We start from the raw sequence: 10,634 nt of genomic DNA, 5'->3' as shown, positions 1-10,634 counted from the left end.
CTGACTGCTGAGGCTAGGACTTCCAGTACTAGGTTAAACAACAGTGATGACAGTGGACATCCCTGTCACCTTCCTGACCTTAGGGGAGAAGCTCTCCATTTTTCCCCCATTGAGAATGATTTTAGCTGTGGGTCTATCCTATATGGCCTTTTTGATGTTGAGATATGTACCTTCTATTCCTACTGTCTTGAGGTTTTTATCAAGGAAGGATGCTCTATTCTGTCAAATCTTTTTCTGCCTCTGTTGAGGAGATCATATAGTTCTTTTCTTTTATTAATGTGATGTATCACTTTGATTAATTTTTGGATTTTCAACTACCCTTGCAACCTAGGAATAAATGTGGCTTTGTCATGGTGAATAATTCTTTTAATGTACCAATGGATCTGAATTGCTAATATCTTGTTGAGAATTTTTTCATCCATCTTCATCAGGGATATTGGTATGTAATTCTCCTTTTAAGTGTGGTCTTTGTCTGCTTTGGGTATGAAGGTAACACTGGCTTCATAAAATGAGTTTGGAAGTATTCCTTTCATTTCTACTTTTTGAAACAGTTTCAAAAGAATAGGTATTAATTCTTCTTTAAATGTTTGGTAGAATTACCTGGAAATTATCTGGCGCTGGACTTCTGTTTGTTTGGAGATTTTTTATTACTGATTCAATTTCTTCCTGGTTATGGGTCTACCCTAGGCCCCAACAATTGCACTACTAAGGATTTACCCAAAGGATACAAACATAGTGATTTGAAGGGGCACATGAACCCCAATGTTTATAGCAGCAGTGTTCACAAAGGCTAAATATGGAAAGAGTCCAAATGTCCATCAACCGATAAATGGATAAAGAAGATGTGGTACATATATACAATGGAGCGTTACTCAGCCATCAAAAGAATGAAATCTTGCCATTTGAAACTAGAGTGCATTATGCTAAGTAACAGAAGTCAGTCAGAAAAAGACAAATACCATATGATTTCACTTATATGTGAAATTTTGGAAACAAAACTGATAAACATAGGGAAAGGAAGGGAAAAATAAAATAAGATAAAAACAGAGTGGGAGGTGAAACAAAACAGACTCTTAACTATAGGGAACAAACTGAGGGTTGCTGGAGGGGAGGTAGGTGGTGAGATGGGGTAAGAGGGTGATGGACTTTAAGGAGGCCACGTGATGTAATGAGCACTGGGTCTTAATACACAACTGATGAATCACTAAATACTACCCCTGAAACTAATAATACACTAGATGTTAACTAGATTGAATTTAAATAAAATCTAAAAAACATGAAGGTACTGGGGGTTAAGATGTGGACACATTCGGGAGGGCCGTATTCTGTCTACTACAAAGTCTTTTTCATAAGTCTATTATCTTGGTCACTTATGAAAGCAACATACAGAGTTTACACAGCCGGAAGAATGAGTGAATGCCTGGTTAATTCAAAATTTCATGCAATGACAATATTTGGTACAAAAGCCTAAAAACTCCCTACACCTACCTCTAACAGAGGATCACAGCTTAGCTAACCCAAGAGTGCTCCACACACCAGGACCTGCACATCAACATCACCCGAGAGTTTGCTATAAATGCAGAATCTCTGGGCCACCCAGGCCCTGTGATCAGACCTGCCTTTGTAGTGGGACCTGTGTGGATTCACAGGCACATTGAGGTTGGAGAGATGCTGAGCTAGATGGATTTCTCATGTTTTATGGTTGACATTTGTGGCAGGATGATGACAATTTGGCGGTGCTTTCCTTTGGATTGTAGGTGTTCAGCAGCATCCCTTCAGACATCACCAGACATCCCCAGGGGCAAATTATTTTCCGGTTGAAACCAGTGCCACAGAGTTTGAGAACTAGAAGCATCCTGAAAGAATGACACTCAAGGCCACCACATACTCGGATATTCCATGTGGACAGATCACTAGGCAGCACCAAGCACCATGTCTGCAATGTAGATTGGAGTCCATAAATGTACTTCCTCAGGGATAAGATGTTCGTAGAAATTAAATCAAACAATCCCTATGAGATACAAATGAATGTTATAGTACATAAAAAGATCTAAACACATCCCTTGTAATTACAACCATTTTATGACACAGTACTAAGTGACAGATCTTAACTGTAGAAAGTAAGAAAGTCCTAATTGTGATAGTCAATGTGTTTGAAGCCAATGTGTGTAGTGGCCAAGGTTAATTAGCAGAAGAATCCACTTTTTTGCCTTATTGAAAAGAAAAATAGACCCTGTCCGGAGATAGCATGGCTGCGTCCCCACCACAGGTCAATGATTGAAGATAAAGAGACCTAATCCAGGCAGGTTATTAGGTCTTAGACTTGGAGAAAATTACAAATTGGTGGTGAGGTAAAATACTAGAAGATTCACACATCAAGAAGGGGGCAAGTTCAGGGAAAGGGAGTAAAAGGGAAAAAAAATCACCAAAAACTGGATTCACTTGACCTCTAACCCTGTCTTTTGGTCACTGAGATTGAATAGGAAAATATCCTTTCAGTCCAGTGGACTTTTCCCCCTGAGAATCATGTGTGTAGAGGCCTGAGTCACAAGAGGGAAGTGTGCCTAATGAGCAGTTACAGGGAGCTGTAAATACTTCCTCATTTCCAGTCTGTCAGCCTGTGCAACCCTGTAGGGAAGAGCCATGCTTCTTGTTTGTTTGTTCCAGGTCCTAATTCTGGCGGGGGCAGATGCTGCAGTGCTTCCTGCTGTCTCGGCTGAGATCAGAGCTTGAGTCTCTATCACCTGCTGTCCAGGGAGGAATTCAGGCTTCCACATGGTGACCTGCCTGTCAGACACCCCAGCCAGGTAAGTCCAACACCCCACTCATAATCCTCTGAGTTTTAGTAAGATCTGAGACGGGGACCGATTTCATATTCTTTCAAATAGATATCCCTATATGCCAGCATTTATTTAGCAATTCAACCTTTTCCAATGAATCAGAAATACAACCTTGCCATGTAGTAAATGTCCTTATACATTGAGACCTAATTCCTGACACATATAACAAATAAAAACTGATGATCTTCCATGGGCCAGAATATTCTGGAAACATTACATGTTATATTCTTTCATAACTAGGCTTTTTCCAATTTACTTATTAATCCACATTGATATCATTGATGATTGCTATTTTATATCCCATTTCAGTTCGATTTGGTTTTTCATACAAATTCACCGAGGACAGCTGTTTTGAAACTACTCATTTTACTTTGTAGCCTGGTTTTGTGATCCCTTCATTCTTTCAATTCTATAACTTTTCATATTCTTAGGTCTTTTTATATTAAGCACATATATTCACATAACTTGGTGAAAAACAAATGTGAACCAGGAAAGTGAGGTCCATGCACTTTTGAATCATGTATCATAACAGTGAGGACAGAGCACAATGAAATAAATGTGTGTGTGATATGATGCCTGAAGACAGAATGATAGGAAGAAAATTACTGAGTACAAAACGATAGAATTGTCATGGTGTGGGCAATATTATAGAGCACAGTCTGTGGACCCCTTTGCTCAGTGGATGAAATCCAGAATGAGGATTAGAGTGTGCCCCTTGGAAATGTCAAATGAGAGATCAATACCCAAAGCCCAAGAATATCAGTGACATGATGCCACATAAGATAAGGGAGAAAACAACTAACCTCATCCTCTATGAGACCACATACAAAAGAAACAGCCAAATAATGATGAAGGAAGTACAGGAAAAATAAGCCTTCTATGCTTGATATAAAAATGCCCAACTCTTGTTTTTTTTCTGTATACTTCCTTTTGTGAAGTGTTGGTTTATCATTTTGCTCATTTTGGGGGGAGTAGAATATAAATATATATATACATATATTTATATATATATTTATTTTTTATATATATATTATATATATTATATATATATATATTTTATATATATATTTATAAATATATATATATATATACACACATATCTCTTAATATTTATGTATATTATTTTTTCCATGGGAGGCTTAAGAATTGGCATTTCTGCACTTTGCAGGGGAAAGATCACTGATCTGGCTACTTGGGTTGGATCCATTCCTGGCATAATCAGGAGGGCGGGGCTGAGAAAGACAGGGGAATAACACAACCCAGGAAGCCACGGTGTCCTGTGGGTGTGTGACTGTGGAGTGTGAGCTGTCCCCACAATAGAGTGCCAGGACTCATAAGTCCCAAGGTGACAAAACACAGGGCCAGAACTCAATCAAGAAAGACCATTAAGAAGGGGATCTTGTTCAATTCATGGGATGTCTTTGCAACACGATGAATGCAGTGGGAGAGGCAGTGTGGACAAGGAAGTCCCTGTGCCTTGAGCGTTCAGAGGTAGCAGAGAGGCCATGTCCCTCCTCGGCATGTCTGACAGTGCCTCTCCTCAGTCTCCCTCTGGCTCATTCCCCTGAAGCTTTGATTCTTTGACTTGAACATTGGAAACAAGTACCTTCTTCAGGGCCTTTGCACTGGCCATTCCCTCTGCCAGGCACACACTTCCCCCATATTCCTTCATCTACCCCTCTGTCTTACTTGAGGTCTGTGTTCCATTGTCACCTTGTTTGCAGAATGGCTTACATACCCATGAAAACAGCTATTCACTCTCTATTTTTCCCACTTTCTTTTTCTTCATTCCACCTGCCACCACCTGAAATGCTATTTAATTTTCTTATTTGTTAATGTATTCTTTCTCCATCATTGAATGATAGGGACTTTTGTTCCTTACCACCCTATACTCCTTACCTACACAATGCCTAAAATGTGGTCAGAACTTATTTATATTTCTGAAATTTAGAATAATTTTTAAATTAAAACTACAGAATACATGGCCTTTTTTGGGGAAAAAAGTGATTAGAACAAAAATTCCATAACTATGGTGGCACAGGGAATCTCCTGAAAGGGACCATATCCATGCACAACATATTAAAGTGAATTTCTAGAATAAAAATTTTTTAAAGTATCATTTAAAAACTCAGAGTAATACAAGATTTGTGAAAATTAGTCATGCTATTTGCTTCTGTCCTTGAAGTCACCTCCACCACATGGAACCAGGAAATGATACAAAAATTTCAGAGTCTCACCTTCTGGGACTATCAGAGGACCCAGAACTGCAACCCCTGATATTTGGGCTTTTCCTCTCCATGTATCTGATCACTGTGTTTGGAAACCTGCTCCTCATCCTGGCCGTCAGCTCTGACTCCCACCTCCACACGCCCATGTACTTCTTCCTGGCCAACCTGTCCTTTGCAGACATCTGTTTCACCTCCACCACCGTCCCCAAGTTGCTCCGGAACATCCAGACTCAGAGCAAAGTCATAACCTATGCAGGCTGCATTACTCAGATTTATTTCCTCATACTCTTTGCCGTGTCAGATGTCTTTCTCCTGAGTGTGATGGCCTATGACCGCTTCCTGGCCATCTGTCACCCCCTGCACTACACGGTCATCATGAACCCCCAGCTCTGTGGACTCCTGGTTCTGGTGTCTAGGATCATTTCTATCCTGACTTCCTTGTTACAGAGTTTAATGATGTTGTAGCTGTCCTTCTATACAAACTTCGAAATCCCACACTTTTTTTTGTGAACTCAATCAGATGATCCAACTTGCCTGTTCTGACACCTTACTTAATAATTTGGTGATGTATTTTTCAGCTGTCCTGCTGGGTGGGGGTCCTTTTGCTGGGATCCTTTACTCTTATCCTAAGATTGTTTGCTCCATACACAGAATATCATCAGCTCAGGGCAAGTACAAAGCATTTTCCACCTGTGCGTCTCACCTCTCCGTTGTCTCCTTATTTTACTGCACGATGCTCGGTGTGTACCTGAGCTCTGCTGTTACCCAGAGCTCCCACGCAAGTGCCGTGGCCTCGGTGATGTACACGGTGGTCACGCCCATGCTGAACCCCTTCATCTACAGCCTGAGGAACAAAGACATAAAGAGGGCTCTGAAAGGAATCATTGGGGTTCCAGTGATGTAAGGGCCCATCGTCCTGGGGCTGAAGAATTGCCCATGATGGCAGTGCTCACAGCCTCAGAACAAAAACTGTCATTCTTTGATCAGACTGTGGAAGTAGAATCTGCTCCTTCGATTTATTACCTGGAATTTCCATTTGTTTAAATTCAACTTCTCCATACATTTAAGTAACTCACTTTATTAGGCTTCTGCTCTGATATACTGTTTTCCCCTTTCTCCATATCCTACTTTTTCAAAGTTTTTTCCAGGCTTGATCAAAAATATTTGGAAATTCTCATTTATGTCATGGAATATCATGGATTTCTTAAGAATACTTCCTACTTGGGCACCTGGGTGGCTCAGTCACTTAAGCATCTGTCTTCAGCTTGGGTCATGATCCTGGCATCTGGGATCAAGCCCCACATTGAGATCCCTGCTTGGTGGGGAGCCTGCTTCTCCCTCTCCCTCTGCCACTCCCCTGCTGTTGTTCTCTCTCTCTCTCTCTCTCTCTCTCTCAATCTCTCAAATAAATAAATAATATTTTTAAAAGAATACTTCCTACTCAAAGAAGATATATGATCCCAAGTAATTTTCTCTTATTTTACTAAAAGGATAGTCATGAGTCTATTATTCTTATAGAATGTTCTCCTACCCAGCTGTGTCCACCGTGCCTACCACAACGATGGCCAAAATGATTACCAAGTACATGTCTCCAAGTGGAGTCTACACAGAAACACATATTAGAATAAATATATTAACTTCATATGGCCTTTGAACCAGGAAAAATCTTAACTATGATGAAGAAAAATTGAAATTATATGCTGTCATAAAATACTCATACTCACTGAAGTATGGAGTTTGGTGTCCCTGTACAAGAATTAGGTTTTCCCCCTTGGGGTGAAGAATTGGTTGGCATGTTTATGGTGTCTTACTGAATCATCTTCATCTTTCTGCTACATAGAAATAAGACTCTTTCCTCTGGTCTAAATGAAATATCCCTTCTCTAAATTTTTCATAACCATAAAATGGGCAATGATTGAACAAACCAATATCATCCATTATATATCATCCATATATATCCTCAGGATCAAAGGATAGCTCATTAGAGAGATTGAATTCCTGTACAATCATGTGATTTAGGTCACATCTTTTGTAGAAGCACCTTGTTGAGTCCCAAAGAAACATTCCAGGTTAGGTAAGTAAGTATGTATATGTGTGTATGCATGTGCATATATCTTTATCTCAAATAAACACATTCACACACATTTGTTTAGACGCACAGAGAATTATTTAAATCTCATCTATTGGGCACCTGGGTGGCTCAGTCTATTAAGTGCCTGCCCTCAGCTCAGGTCATGATCCCAGGGTCCTTGGATGAAGTCCCATGTAGGGCTCCCTGCTCAGCGGGGAGACTGTTTCTCTCTCTGCCCCTCCCTCTTGCTCTGCTCTCTCTTGTTATCTCTCTCTCAAATAAATAAATAAAATCTTTTATTTATTTTTAATAGATTTTATTTTTAGAGCAGTTTTGGGTTCACAGCAAAATTGAGAAAAAGGTTCAGAAATTTCCCATATAATCCCTTCCCCCATGTATGCAGAGCCTCCCCCATTATCAATAGTCACCACCAGAGTGGGGCATTAGTTAAAATTGATGAGCCTACCTTGACACATCGTCACCCAAAGTCCATGGTTTACATTTGGGTTCACTGTTGGTGTATACATTGTACAAATGTATAATGACATGTATCCATTATTGTTGTATCATACATCACTGCCCTAAAAAAATCCTCTGTGCCCATTCATCCCTCCTTCCCTATTAACCCCTGTTAACCACTGACAAGTTTACTGTCACCACAGTTTTGCCTCTTCAAAATGTCATATAGTCAAACTCATACACTATATAGCCTTTTCATATTGGCTTCTTTCACTTAATAATAGACATTTCAGTTTCCTTCATGTCTTTTCATGGCCTGATATTTCTTTTCTGTTCAATGTTGAATAATATTCCATTTCTTGATGTACCTCAGTTTCTCTATTTACCTATTGAAGGATATCTTGTTTGCATCCAAGTTTTGGCAATTATGAATAAAGCTACTAGAAACATACATGTGCGTTTTTTGTGTAGAAATGTTTTCAACCACGTTAGGTAAATACAAAGAATAACAACAGCTGGATGGTACAGTAAGAATATGCTTTCAACTGTCTTCCAAAGTGGCTGGACTCTTTTGCGTTCCCACCAGCCGTGAATGAGACTTCCTGCTGCTCCCCAACCTCACCAACATTTGTGTTTTCGGTGTTCTGGATTTTGGCTCTTCTAGCAGAGGCGTAGGGACATCTCGTTGTTCTTTCACTTTGCATTTCTCTGAGAATATATGATGTGGAACATCTATATCCTCCTCGGGGAAATGTTTGTTAAGGTCTTCGGCCCATTTTTATTTTTTTTTACATGTACATAGGTTTATTGTAAGTTTCACTGATACAAAGGATGTATAACACAATTTACAAATAATAATGAAATAGGCAATACTCTTTATTGTGAATTCCATATAGCCAGACATTCTCACAGAATGCTTTCTTTGATTTTTGCCAAATTCTTATAGCCATATTGGCCCATTTTTAAATAGAGTTGTTTGTTTTCTTAATGTTGCGTATCTATGCTTTGGATAATATTCTTTTATCAGACATCTCTTTTGCAAATATTGTCTCCCAGTTTGTGGTTAGTCCTCTCATTGTCTTGGCAGTATTCTTTGTAGATCAACATCTTCAATGTTAATGAAGTCCAATCTTTCTTTCATGGATCATGTATTGGATGTTGTATTTTTTTGATGTTACCGCCTGCTCTTTATTTTTTTAATTTATTTCTTTTTTTTTATTATGTTACATTAGCCACCATGCAGTACATCATTAGTTTTTGACGTAGTGTTCCACCATTCATTAGTTGCACATAACATCCAGGGCTTATCACAACACATGCCCCCCTTATTACCCATCAGCTAGCAACTCCATCCCCCCAGTCCCCACCCCGCTGAAACCCTCAGTTTGTTTCCCAGAGTCCATAGTCTCTCATGGTTTGTCTCCCTCTCTGATCTCATCCCCCCTTCAGCTTTCCCTTCCTTCCCCTATTGTCCTCCATTCAATCCCTTATGTTCCACATATGAGTGAAACCATATGATAATTGCCTTTCTCTGCTTGATTTATTTCACTTAGCATGATCCCCTCCAGTTCCATCCATGTCGATGCAAATGGTGGGTATTCATCCTCTCTAATGGCTGAGTAATATGCCATTGTATATATGAACCACATCTTCGTTATCCATTCATCCAATAAAGGGCATCTCAGCTTCTTCCACTTTTGGCAATTGTGGATATTGCTGCTAACAACATTGGGGTGCAGGTGCCCCTTCTGTTCACTACAACTGTAACTTTGGGGTAAATACTTAGTAGTGCAATTGCTGAACAGAATGGTAGCTCTATTTTTAACTTTTTAAAAGATTTTTATTTATTTATTTGAGAGAGAAAGAGTGACAGAGAGAGAAAGACCACGAGCAGTGGGGAGGGGTAGAGAGAGAAGCAGACTCCCTGCTGAGCAAGGAGCCTGATGCAGGGCTCAATCCCAAAACCCTGGGATCATGACCTGAGCTGAAGGCAGACACTCAGACCATGACTGAGCCACCATGGCACCCCTATTTTTAACTTTTTGAGGTACCTCCACACTGTTTTCCAGAGTGGCTGTATCAGCTTGCATTCCCACCAACAGTGTCAGAGGGTTCCCCTTTCTCCACATCTTCACCAATATTTGTTGTTCCCTGTTTTGTTAATTTTGGCCATTCTAACTGGTGTAAGGTGATATATCTCAATGTGGCATTGATTTGAATTTCCCTGATGGCTAATGATGTTGAACATTTTTTTCATGTGTCTGTTAGCCATTTGTATGTCTTCTTTAGAGAAGTGTCTGTTTCTGTCTTCTGCCCATTTCTTGACTGGATTGTTTGATTTTTGGGTGTTGAGTTTGAGAAGTTCTTTATAGATCTTGGATACCAGCCCTTTATCTGAAATATCATTTGTAAATATCTTCTCCCATTCCATGAATCACCTCTTAGTTTTATTGACTGTTTCCTTTGCTGTGCAGAAGCTTTTTATCCTGATAAAGTCCCAAAAGTTCATTTTTGCTTTTCTTTCCCTTGCCTTTGGAATATGTCTTGAATGAAATTTCTGTCACCGTTGTCAAAGAGGTTACTGCTTATGTTCTCCTCTATGATTTTGATGGACTCCTGTCTCACAATGAGGTCTTTCATCCATTTTGAGTTTATCTTTGTGTATGGTGTAAGAGAATGGTCCAGTTTCATTCTTCTGTATGTAGCTGTCCAATTTTCCTAGCACCATTTATTGAAGAGACTGTCTTTTTTCCATTGGATATTTTTTCCAGATTTGTCAAAGATTAGTTGGCCATAGAGCTAAGGGTCCATTTCTGGAGACTCTATTCTGTTCCATTGATTTATGTGTCTGTTTTTATGCCAATACTATGCTGTCTTGGTGATCACAGCTTTGTAATACAGCATGAAGTCAGGCAACGTGGTGCCCCCAGTATTGTTTTTCTTTTTCAACATTCCCTTGGTTGTTCGGGGTCTTTTCTGGTTCCATACAAATTTTAAGTTTGTTTTTTCATCTCTGTGAAAAATTCCAAAGGTATT

General features: G+C 39.6%; 1 pseudogene; it reads left to right on the top strand.

The window, feature by feature from the left end:
• Nucleotides 1–3,057: 3,057 nt before the first annotated feature.
• Nucleotides 3,058–5,972, top strand: LOC123796669 (olfactory receptor 7A17-like; annotated as a pseudogene).
• Nucleotides 5,973–10,634: the final 4,662 nt, after the last annotated feature.

The sequence above is a fragment of the Ursus americanus genome, chromosome 14 (assembly GCF_024610735.1).
Source record: "Ursus americanus isolate L20-20 chromosome 14, mUrsAme1.1.p, whole genome shotgun sequence".
Taxonomy (NCBI): Eukaryota; Metazoa; Chordata; class Mammalia; order Carnivora; family Ursidae; genus Ursus; species Ursus americanus.
Note: the sequence above shows the minus strand (reverse complement) of the source record. Positions and strands in the feature narration are given on the sequence as shown.